Below are 12,944 nucleotides of genomic sequence, written 5' to 3' on the forward strand. Positions count from 1 at the left end.
GGAGGATTTTCTAGATCAAAGTAGGATTTGATCAGGATGCAAAAAAATATTGAAAACTGGTTTTCTAGGGCTCTTGTGGGCTAGGAAGAGGGCTGAGCTTACTAAGGCTAAATAGCTTATTTAGGACAGAGCAAGTATCATGCAATATAAGACCGGGATTATGCTGGGGTTCAGGCAGGTGCCAAATAGCTCTGAAATGCATCACTGGCCCTGGAAAATACACTATGTTTAAGATGATCACTCTTACTAACAAATTAAGGGCATTGATTGTAAGAGGCATATAGATCACAGGACTACATTTTTACTTAGGACAAAGTTGATATCAGGGTGAGTGTTTGGAATACCGTGTGAGAAGGGCTATATTTATTGACAGAAACTGATGCAAACCATGTAGAAATTCATTCAGAAGGGAATGCTTATAAAGAGATACGAAATACAGTTTTCTTAGACCACTGGTAATGCACCTTTGACGTAACTACCAAACTTGGCATGACAAGTGGCCTAGACTTACCCCAGCTGGTCAAAACTGCCCCTTTACTCCTTTTATTGATTGTTCAATGCTGTCTTCACATATGTACATAAAGAAATGTGATGGCAGTATGTACAGTGCTTTCCTGGAACAGCAACAACAGCAAAACATTAAATCATCTAATCCAGAAAAAGTCAGCCATGGGTTAGATTAGGTCTGCCTTTCCCTTCTTACAGGATTATAGGTTATAACTTCCTCCTCAAAGGCTATACATCATTAATGTTGCAATAATATTATATAAGGATAACAAAAGTAATCTGCCACCATGCACCAATATGCAGATATAATAAAAGACAATATCACTTCTCACAGCTATCTGGCCTGCTAATTATCCTTGAATATGTGTATTAGGCATGTTTCCATTTTGAAATCCCATTCTATATCTGCAAGATTTTTTCTCAATGCACAATAGAAAATCAGCTCTGTGTGCTGGGCTCATAATTATCTGTGTACTTAGGACAACTATAGTTTAGGTCTACTTGCCTGTTGCTTCCCCTCTTGCTTCTATTTAGTTTACATGCAGATTTACTATTTTTCTTCACATGCAAGTTATAGTGCTTCCTGTGCACTGCTGAATGTGTAATGTCCTGCAGGCTGACTGCCAGAGTAAAGATATCTCCCTGGAACATGTCTGGCAAAACCAGCTGGGGCATTTCTAACAGGGAACGGTCTAAAGGCCATGGTCAGAACCAGGCTTCTGGTGGGCTTGGTCCTCTGCAACCTTGCCCTATATCCCACACTGCACACAAACGGAGCTAAATTCTCTTTCCTAAAGGTTAAGGATTTGTGCAAAATAGTACAGACCTAGAAGTAACAGAGTTGGCAGGCCTCCGTAATATGATTTTTTGGTGCAACTGATCTATGGCAAAGATTATCAAACGTTCTGACCCTGCCAGTCACTTCCCAAAGCTCACAAATGGACCAGAGCCATATCATGTATCATTGTAAGTCAAAAGAAGGGAGGCAACACCAGATGTAGCGAATTGAGGTGAAAGAACAATTACAGCCGTTCCCCAAGGAGTTCAGGGCTCCTCTCAAAGTGTCAATGAGAAGCAGATGGATCAATAGGATCAATATCAGCCTCCCCCATGCAGGGAGGGTGCGTTACACAGGTACCTACACACAGATGGGTGTGCAACATATGCATATGATACAGTTCCAGTTTGGGAACTGTACTTGGTCTGGGCCACATGCACTTCATGAAAAGTAACTGTATCCGTCAGGGCAGAGCAGCATGCAACAGTGCTTGCTAGAAACCAGAAAACTGGAGGACGGAGTGAGACTATTTCTTTTTTACATTTCAATTTAGCAAGGAAACACTGTCCATGAGCATGGGAAATTATGTGTGACCATGTGCGTAGCTGCACAAAAAAGCACAGTGAGGAACACAGAAGCACACAGAAGCCACTTGCAATCTGGTCTAGAAAGACAGGGTTCAACTACACCTAGAAGGATTTAGACTCTTGGTCACAGTATCCAGCAGGAAAGAGTATGCAAGGACTGAGTTGTGGTTTCAAGCGAGTAAGTATGTTGTTATTTAAATGGAAGAAGCTTCCTACATCCAAAGTGAAACTTTCCAGGTCCCAATTAAAACTAAATACAATCAACAAATTAGTAACATTAGATTAAGATTTTGCTCTGTTCTCCATTTCAAACTATGTGCATAATTAGTATACGCTTTAGGTATGGGGAGTACAGGTAGTTACTGGTCTCTATTTTGCAGATATTAAATAGTTCTAAGAAGGACATCGATTTATATTGGTATGATAGATGCAGCTCCTAATGAAACTTGTACATATTACACACTAGTGAAGTATTTATATTAAGTGTATATTTTAACCTCCTCAGATTTCCTCCTCGATTTTTTTCAGAAGAGTACATTGCACTCAGCACTTTACAGCAAAGTTATAGTTCAGTAGACAAAACCTTCAATGTGGAGGTAAGAATTCAAAAGCGAGGTAAGCTTTAAGAACATCTTTTCAACAGTTGAAAGCTGTTTCTTGAAAATTTCTAGAATATGTAGCTATGTTTTCTCCTAATCTCCATTTTCCCTTGCCTGATGCTTGACTCCAAAGGGAGTTGTGGGTGTTTGGTGTTCCAGGAAAGAGCAACTGACAGGCTCTTGACTTTTGTAGCAAGAAAACAAATTGAATGAACTATTTTGAAACACTTGAATGCTTTTAAAGTGTCAATCTGTAGAAAAAACCCCATACATTAAAAAATGGTGTTGCGTTTATTTCAAAACTGTGCGCACATTTTGGATGACCTTAATAATCTACCAGTGAATTAAGCAATTAAGTTCTTAGGAGTGACCCTCTTTTTCAGAGTCAGGCTAGTCAAACTTTTCAAATCAAACCCAGTAAAGCAAACAAAGCAAAAAAAGTATTAAAAGATATCCTTAGCTTGAAGCTTATGTTTAAGCACTTTCCTGAATAAAATGAACCTAAAGACGTGCTTGAGGCCTTTCTTGGAATAGGACTTACTTCACACTATGGAATCATGGTAAAAGGGCAGAGATATACAAAAAGACACAGATAAATTTCTGCATTATTTAAATTAATGTAATAACCATATCACTGCTTTAGCAGCATTGAACATTTCACCATGTTTCAGACTGTCATTTCATGAGTTTTCTAAGCAAATAATTGCATCTCTTTTCTTCATGCCCATCAGCTTATAAAGATGCCGTGCCTTTATGAATTTAAAAAGAAAGTAATGCACTGAAAGGAAAAACAAATATGCTGTATTCCACACAGAACCTCATCCATTTCTACTATAAAACAAATAAGAACTTTATGGTAAGCTGAAAGGAAGAGAAAGTGAAGGTATAGTGGAGAACTTGTACTTGTGCCCCATGAGAAGAGCAGAGCAGAGCCAGTGATAATGACTAGGGTCAGGAGATCACCAGACAGATCCATGGTGATGAGACAGGTCCAAGGTGGAGCTGGGAAGTCATGTCAGCAAGTACTGGTAGCACCAGAGGTCCCTCGCCAGGCACAGACATGGTCACAGCACAGCTCTGGTGAGTACCATGGTCCAGGGCCTGAATTTAAATGCAGTTAAATGCAGCTCCTCAGCAAAGTAGGGGAGGGCCATGTGGAGGTTTCTGAGGGCTGTTTCCCAGCAGGCTGATGCAGGTCACAGAGCCCAGGAGTGGGAGCTGGTCCTCACATGGGCAGCCAGACTCCTGCCTGCAGGAGAGGCTGCTGAGCTTGTGGGGCATTCAAGTTCCTTTCTGGATGGATAAGGATGGCTTGATGCCAAGGGATGAGATTCACTGAACTACACCAGATGCTTCACCTAATCAAAAGGAAATTCCAATGACTGCATGAATGACTGAAATCTTGCAGAGTAGGCATCTCTCTGCAGCTCTGAATTAAAACTACTATATAAAATTGGGACTCATAGCTGGTCCCACATCATCTCTTCCTGGAACGACCCACTTATGTTACTTCATAGCATGGTGGTGGTGGTCCAATCTATCTCATATCAAATTCTGCCTCACATCCTGATATTTCTTATTTCTTCTGCTTAAAATGGAGGCTATATCCCAATGGTGTCATTACTGCTGGTTTAGCAGCACATGCAGTCTAACTCTGGATTCTTGGACCTTGCAGTTTTGGTTGAAGTTCTTCCATTTAGACTGAAGAGAGATGGTAGACCATCCTTTCACCTCTACTGCCTTTCTGATGGCCCAGGAGATAACAGCACAAGGTTTGAACCCCAGCAAGACAGCCTTCTGAGTGAGGGGCAAACATAAATGAACATCTGTGTGTCCCCTTCTAAAGCAAGAGCAACTGCATAAAAGGTGGTCACCACCATCATGAGTTTAGTTTGAAAAATCAAAAAGCAAGCAAATTTGCCTTGTCAAAAGAGACAGTCCAGTGACAGGGGCTGGCAAATCAAAAAGAACAAAGGCACCTAACTCTGAGCTGCAGAAAATGGTGAATTCCAGTCACCAGCTTAGCTGCTCTCTTTACTGAAGAAGTCCAGCAAAACGCAATCAGATGGGTGAATTCCTCAGTGATTTAAATCTTGTGCAGTGTCCCTGACCCAGTGGCTTCCCTTCAAGCCTAAATCTTTCACACAACTTTTAGATTGGATGTCATTATAAGAACAGTGAAAAAGAAACCTCTTCATGTTACAAACAACTGCTAGGAAAAAAAGAGACAATAAATGTTTGGTAATTAATGATTCATGATGAAGCCAGCCTAACGAATGTATGAGTGTATGAAGTGGGACAATAGCAGAAAGGCTTTGGTTGGCCACTTAAAACAAAAGACAACACACTCCCAAATGCAGGAGCTCACTGGAGAACATCCAAGATGGGCAATACTACTGCTGTCAAAAGAGCAGAATGAAAGGAGTCAGACACAGCTGGTGGAAATCCACAGTAAAATTTCTTGAGGATAATTTTTAATTATATTATGATGGTCACAAGAGAGAGGCCGAAGTCCTGTCCTGATAGAAATTGATTACCCTCCACAAGGTGTCCCTAGGAGAGGCTCCAAACGGAGCCAATGTTTCCAAAAGACAGTCTGGCTTCTAGCATAGCAGGTTAGCAATGTCCTGTCTTTCTAGCAGTGCAAAAGCCAATCTAATCAGGTGTGAAGCATTTGATGTATGGAAAAATTAACCAGCATCTAGAGAGAAAACCTGGCACAAGATGAAGAAACCTGGCAGCTGAGACAATAGCCCTGGCAAAATTTACAGGAGTTTCATTCCAATTTTGTTGAAGGTAATTCTTTTCTGCTTTCTATTCTGTGTAGCCTTTCTTTTATTTTCATTCTAGGCTGTAAATCCAAATAAGTAAGCAAACTAGCCTACTGTGTGCCAAGACACCAATCTGCAGGAAAGCACAAAAAGAACTTCCCATTTATTTCTCTCTAAACTCTTTGTTTTAAAACATGCTCCTAAAACTAATGTTACAAGCATCTTCTTACGGAATAAAAATGAGTTAAAATATCTGAAAGTATATGAATTGCAAACTAAAGGCAAAGTAAAGTCTTGCCATAATCGGTAGGTGGTCTCACAAAACAATGGAAAATAGTATTATTTTTTAATAAAGCACTTAGCTAACATCAGTGTATTGCAGGCTGGAGGAAAGTTGCTGATGGAGTCTGGCAGCTTTTTCATAGAATTATTTGTCTAGACAAAGAATGTATGCAATGTTTTGTTTCAAAACAAAACCAAAACCAAAACCAAGTATCCACACTTAAGATTTATCTAGCACAGTGTTTCACCCAAAGACACTCTTTTAGCTCTTTCTGAAGATCATCCTTTTCTGGCAGTCCTTGGATTTCTTCTGCCTTCTTCCTTGAAATGTCTGTTGCTCTCTCTTTTTTTTCATTTGGTTTTGTTTTGTTTTGTTTCTTTTTCCTTTTTCCTGTCTGCATACAGCTCCTTCAGGAAAAAGGAAAAGAAATTGTACCCATCTTTCTCTCATCCCAAATTCTTCTCATACATTTCAGCTTCCTGCATGTGGCTAGACTTTTGTGAAAGGGTTCCTATTGTTGTATTTACTTTTCTCACAAAAATGTAATTACACTATACCTGACTGACTGGTGCCTGCACCATAGCTTACCCTTACTGATATTTTCATATAACTCCTAGAATAACAAGACACATTTAGAAAAAATAACTGTTTCTTCATTGCAAAGCTGACCTAGACCAAGGCACTCAGTGATGAGCAGTTTAGTTTTCCTAACACACAACTGAACATCCAGGCTGTAGACTGGCTTGATTTGTATCCATGTATTTTCCTCCTATAACAATGTGGTAACCTGCACTAGTAATTAACATCTTCAGCAGGATGGTTAGAGCTTCAATAGCATCATTTTTCACCCTGTGCTCTAGAAGAAGCTGATGTCCTTTCTACAAAAGCAATAATATCAACTCCAAACTTAATTTGCTCAGGTATGGCTATTACAAAAAGAGAATTGTGTTGTACTGTATTGATCCTACAGTGGCAGCAATTACAGCAGCTGGAGCAGCTGCCTCTGCATGTGGTAGATGTGCATCCACATGTGCACATCATCAGCTTCTATTACAGAGGAAATGCGGTGGCATATTTATGTATATATATTGAAGATGTACAATAATTTGAAGTAGCTTGCTTGTCACTGGGGTATATGCATGCCACTATCGCTGGGCAATTCTAGTACAAGAATGCCAAGGCATGGATCCAGCATGGGGCAAAAGTGCACAGAGGCAGATAAATACGTGGTAGACAAAAGATGTGGAACAGATGGGAGGATATTCCAGTAGAGACCCTTTACAATGAGCATAGCTCTTGTATAAACTGAGTGCTGAGAAAGCCAAGTATATTGTAATCTCAGCCATTTCTCTATTCATAAGCTGGGAAAAAAATTGAGGCAGGACAATTAACAGTGTGATGATACCACAACATCATTTTGACTAGTAGACAGCAATAAGAAACTATTCAAAACTGCTGTAAGACAATTTTCATGAAGTTGTGTCAACAGCTGGCTTTGATCCTCTTGCACATTGGCATGTGAATACACAAGGATATGTGCACCTACTCACAAGCCAGGGACTACTGACATCTGGAAGCAAACTCTTCCAGAGCACTACAAGTCAGTGGCTAACAAATTCTATACTGACAAGCAAATTGTCAATATTGAGGTAACAGGGGTTTGAAGACAAGTATTGATGTGATTTAATTATGAATGATGAATTTAGCTCACTTTCCCCAAATTAAGAAACAAATTAGTAAACATCTTACTGCTGGGGCTAGGTTCAAAGGCAGGAAATAAGAACTAAGCAAATTTCCTTTACTTACTGTACAGTCATGGGCATGAAGATGTGTGATGTTCTGATGGGGCAAAATGATTCTGTGCTGCTTCAGTATGCATTGCCGTTAGACTATGTGCTTGCAATGATTTGAAGAAGCTCTTTCACAACTTACACATTTTCACTGATGTCATGGAATCCTTCTGCTGTTTCCGCTCCTCCTGATTCTGATACCCAGATCTGTGGTCTGAACTTCATCCAAATCACGGAATATTTTTGTGAATCTTTCATTTCTTTCTGGCTGGACTACTATTCCCTTACATTATTCGCTGAGACAGAATGTCCTACCAAAGGTACAGCCTTTTCTTCCACAGAAGAAAGAAAATTTCCTCCTTAAACTCTTCGTCTTGACAAAGGCAGAACTGATTATTTTTTTTCCTTCAGTGTGCCTCTATTTCAGCCCTGTGCAGCAACCTTCTCGGAGACCACCCTACAAAGAAGCCTGGCAGATACAATTCATTTAAAAGATACTGGGACCTGCTGCATTTGGTGGGGCTGGGTGTCAGGACAATGAGCCTAAGTCTGTTACACTGGTTACATTAATTTTAGTTATTTCAGACTTGGGATGCTTCATGAAGTGTTAAATAAGCTGGAGAACCCTGATCAGGTCAGGCAGCAATTTCCAAGGCCTTTAATAAGAAACTATACAGCCACACTGTGAATGAATGGCTGAGAAAAACATTTCATATAGAAAGCTATAGGAACAGCAGTAGGGAGTCTGCAAGAATCTCAGAAATCCTGAATTTAACCTGTAGGAAAAGTCCTGAGATTTGACAGCCAGAAGAAAAGACATTTTGTGGTGAAAAGAAATAGGGCATTGAACCAGCATATGGGGCTTGTGGATAATAATGCCTTCTCTTGCTTGTGCTCTGTATCCTGGACAATGTCCTGAAATACAGTTATTGTGTTACCAACAGAAAGTGCCAAGGGCCCCTGAAGGGATTTTTTCACTTGATATTGCCACTGGGATTTACAAGTCAACCCCTTATCCCTCCTGCACAAGCAAACCCAAATTCCAAGCATATATAAGCCCAATTTTAAGGAGCTCGTACCTTACAGGTACAATCCAAGGAAGATTCCAAGAGAAGCACAAAAGGAAGTCATAAATGAACAAACCTTCCTTTCTTTCAGATTTCAACTTCAAATACATTTCTTTAACCATTATTTTCCTTGCTTATGAGTTTTATTTCCTGCATCATCCTTTCTACTCCTTTCTCTCCTAAGACTAGATGGGAATCTGTAGCATACCTCAACAAAAGACAGTAAAATTACGTCATACATAAGGTTGGTGTGAAACTGTTTTAAAACTCTACACACACCTACAACTACTTAATTAACATAAATTATACTGTATTTCTGACTACAATGTCTATCCTAAATCTAGTAACAATAACAACATATCTTCATAACTGCATTCATGGGAAGGTCATTGTGTTAAGCCTATACCACACAGTGAAGCTCACCAACAAGGGAGGGAGTAAGTGTCAGTAAAATACCTTTTATGAAAGAAGTCAGAAGAAGCAAACACAAAAGTATAGGGTTGTTTTTTTGTTTTGCTTTGTTTTGTTTAAATTTTCTGGGGAGTCAGGAAACTCCTGACATTTGAAACCTTGCTTTCAGAATAATTGGAAGTATCACTGAGGTAAAATGAAACTGTAGCTCCATGAAAGCCTAAATGTGTCGTCTGTATAAAGCTGAGTATTGCTACATCCTCGGTGGAGAAGGCTGCTGGATAGCACAACCATTCCCCATTTCTAGGATGGGTGTTGTATACAGCGACATGGGCAGGACATGGAAAGAGAAAGAAGGCGGTGGTGTTCCCCTTCTTGATTTTTCACCTGGATTGTTTCAACCTAAAGCTGTCCTCTATGCATATTACGTGTTTGATATTTTTGTCAAGTGCAGTTCCTTCAGACACTTGCAGAGCCCCAGGGGAGACAGGAAGCATCTCAGAGCCCCTGTCTTTGCCACACTCCTGCAACAAGGGTACACCAGGGCAGGCCAAAGAGGGGCATGCATCTCCAAAGAGCTGAGGAATTATGTGTAAGGAAGCTTGGGCTTACACTGGGTTTATGCTCTCCAGTCCCCTGCTGTGAGAGCTCCAGAGTGATTTTTAAGAGCTGCTTCACGGGAATTGTGTTGTCATGGCTGGAGTCAAGGTATGCAGTGCTCATCTGTTTGAAGAAACAACGGGGGAGAAATCTCTAGTTGATGAAGGCCTTAAGAGAGTTTCTTTTGACTCTTCCTAGGCTTTTTAGAACTGAGAAATCAAGCTTAATTGGAATTTAAAGACATTATATGGTAGAAATGACCGATGACACTTGATAGTTGAATCTGAATCAAAAGGACAAAACAAGTCATTTATAGGAAATATTTCAAAGGGCATTTAAATATCTTTAAAGATTTTCTATAGGATCCCTCGGTTCTTCAGGTCATTATTCAGAATTCATAAATAATATTGTAATGCCCATTAGAAGATAGGACAAAAAGTGTTTTCCATGGAGTTGCAAAAGCTTATGTACTTTTACATCCAAGTATATTCTTAGCGTCAATAAAATGTTGCAAAATGCCCTTTAGTTAAATTGCATATACAAAATACAGACAAAAAGAGAAAACAGCTGAATTTATTAATTTTCTTTTTCTTCATTATCTTTATCATGGAAGTTGTGGGCAAAAAGATCATATGAGGTTAAAGTAGCCTGACTTCCTTGATACTTAGTAGTTTCTCTTCCCATGTATAAACTATCTTTTAAACTATAAACAAGCAACTTAATAATAATAATAATAATAATTTTTTATTATTATTATTTTAAGCCAGCTAGGCAATTTCTGGCCAGTAGTCTAAACACAGAAAACTGTTCTCTAAACTCAGAAATAGCCACACAAAGTACAGTCATGGTCCGCAACTTACATCAGACTTCAGCTGACAAAACTCACTTTCAAAACGATTAAACAATCATTACAGCCTCCAAGAGGTACTGACAAAAAGGTAAAAAAAAAAAAAAAAAAAAAAAAGCAAGCATCTCCACTGTGGATTATTTCATACATTCTGTCAGTCCACTACATATTGTATGTCCTTCACAGATTATGACTGATCCATGACAGTCCTGAGACGGCCATTGCAGTTGTAGTATTATGGCTTTAAATGTAATATCAGACATCACCATGAGAAAAGAATACCCCCAGGAGTCGAGGACAGAAGGTAATACAGTGGCTCTTTCAGTGGTGTGGGAGACATGGCAAACTGCTGCATAGCTGAACAGTTCCCCTTTGTTCTCTGTTCAGCTATGGATCCAATTTCTCTGAATTGGGCTTATTACAATAAATATAGATGCACAACATGATTATTTATGGGAAGAAAACAGACAAAAGAAGTTGAGTTGCTGGTACCTAAAACCTCATTTTCCGAGCTTCTCCCCTTGAGGCCCTTTTCAATTGTTGCACCATTGTATTCTCATTGTTGCTCAATGATACAAGCCTAAGCTGTTCATCAATTTACCCACGCCCCCAATCTCTTTCTCTCTCATGTGCGCTTCCTCTCTCTTCCCATGTTAATAGTTCCCCTGAAATCCTATCACTTTGCTGGAGGATTGATGTAAGTCTCCAGCAATTAACATAATTACAAGCCTGATTATCTTCTAATTGCATTATGAGTATTTGGTTATTCACTACACAAATTAGAGAAAATTAAAGAGGAGCAAGATCCTGTGGTGTGGGTGGTATGCTTTCTAAACTGTTATGAGCATCTGAATGCTGTGAGATAACAAGAAGGTGAAGACGTTTTATATTCCTATTGGCTCACAGTTGTTCTTGTCATTGTGCAATTTTTTTCCTTCTTTCAACGGTGTTTCATGTCACTGAAAGATGCAGTACTATTTCCTTTGTTCGTGCCGGTTGACTGACAACACACTGTAAACTAAAGTAAACGCTGTATTTTTCTATATAGGTTTGGTAGAATAAAATTATAGAAATTTGAACAAAAGGCACCTAGAGGATAGGCTTCTGTACTACTGAGAAACATCAATAATTCAAATAAATTATTAAGGGATATTGTTTGTGGTGACACGAGAACATAACAGTAAACAAACATCAAGAATTCGAAGTTTTGTCTGTCTCTTTCTGGTGTTTTTTGAGGTTACTGCCTTATTACTTAAATAAGCAGGGATAAGTTAAATTAATGAGTAATTACTAGAGGGCAGTTTTAAACCTGAATAGCACTTTGGTGGGGCATAACCAATATAGGACAGGAGTCACTTTACTGGCAGCAATGCCAGCAATGAAGAGGAGTGCTTGAAATGTACAGAACGGAAATCCATAGAGAGAAAATTAAGTAACTAGAAACATTTGAAAATTGTATTTTTAGAAGGAAATATATGGAATTTGCCCAAAATATGGACAGAAAAACTTGTGACAAGGAAAGGAGCAAAGACTTACAGAAAGGATTGTAGCTTCTGCTGTTGCTAGGGTTGAAGGCTAAGACTGCTGCTGGAAAACCAGCCATCTCGTGCCTCATGCAGAACTAACCACCCTGTTACATACACTAGACGGCCAGTGAGGTAGGAAGTGAGGAAGTTTGTTCAAAGCAAACCAGCTGAACTCCTCCAAGCTGTGCTGTGAGCACCCTTTGCTGCCTTCCACCCTAAGTAACTGTTGACTCTTCTTGCATTTTGGGATAACTCAGTACCTGTCTTGTTATGAGCCACATCCTGCTAATGTCCTTCATGGGAGCCTTTTTCATTTTACAGACATGTTTTAATAGAAGTTGACCTGCCAAGAATCACAGTCACAGAATGGTCAGGGTTGGAAGGGGCCTCTGGAGATCATCTAGTCTGACCCCCTGCTAAAGCAGGTTCACCTACAGCAGGTTGCACAGGATCACATCCAGGTGGGTTTTGAATGTCTCCAGAGAAGACGACTCCACAGCCTCTCTTGGCAGCCTGTGCCAGGGCTCTGTCACTCTCAGAGAAGTTCCTCCTCATATTCAGAAGGAACTGCCTGTGCTGCAGTTTGTGCCTGTTGCCCCTTGTCCTGTCACTGGGCACCACTGAAAAGAGCCTGGCCCCACCCTTCTGACACTTGCCCTTAAGATATTTGTATGCGTTGATAAGGTCCCCTCTCAGTCTTCTCTTCTCCAGGCTGAACAGGCCCAGCTCTCTCAGCCTTTCCCCGTAAGGACTTTCTCCAGTCCCCTCATCATCTACGTAGCCCTCCGCTGGACCCGCTCCAGTAGTTCCCTGTTTCTGTTGAACTGGGGAGCCCAGGGCTGGACACAGCACTACACATGTGGCCTCACCAGGGCAGAGGAGAGGCGGAGGATCACCTCCCTCCACCTGCTGACCACACTCCTCCTGATGCACCCCAGGATCCCATTTGCCTTCTGGGCCACCAGGACACACTGCTGGCTCATGGCCAGCTTGCTGTCCCCCAGGGCTCCCAGGCCCTTCTCCACAGAGCTGCCTTCCAGCGGGTCTGCCCCCAGCCTGTGCTGGTGTGTGGGGCTGTTCCTCCCCAGGTGCAGGATGTTACACTTCCCTGTTGAACTTCATTAAGTTCTTCTCCACACAACTCCATAGGCTGTCCAGGTCTCGTTGAATGATCGCAC

The 12,944-nt window shown here is 40.5% G+C and overlaps 1 long non-coding RNA gene across 1 annotated transcript in view; it reads right to left on the bottom strand.

Moving 5' to 3' along the window:
* Positions 1-12,944, bottom strand: part of LOC129735639 (uncharacterized) — a 45,919-nt gene that overhangs the window by 1,931 nt on the left and 31,044 nt on the right. Inside the window, exon 2 of the long non-coding RNA XR_008731409.1 lies at positions 512-614. This is a non-coding gene — a long non-coding RNA (uncharacterized LOC129735639). The remainder of the gene's footprint in view (positions 1-511; positions 615-12,944) is intronic.

Source organism: Falco cherrug, chromosome 3 (assembly GCF_023634085.1).
Source record: "Falco cherrug isolate bFalChe1 chromosome 3, bFalChe1.pri, whole genome shotgun sequence".
NCBI classification, from domain to species: Eukaryota; Metazoa; Chordata; class Aves; order Falconiformes; family Falconidae; genus Falco; species Falco cherrug.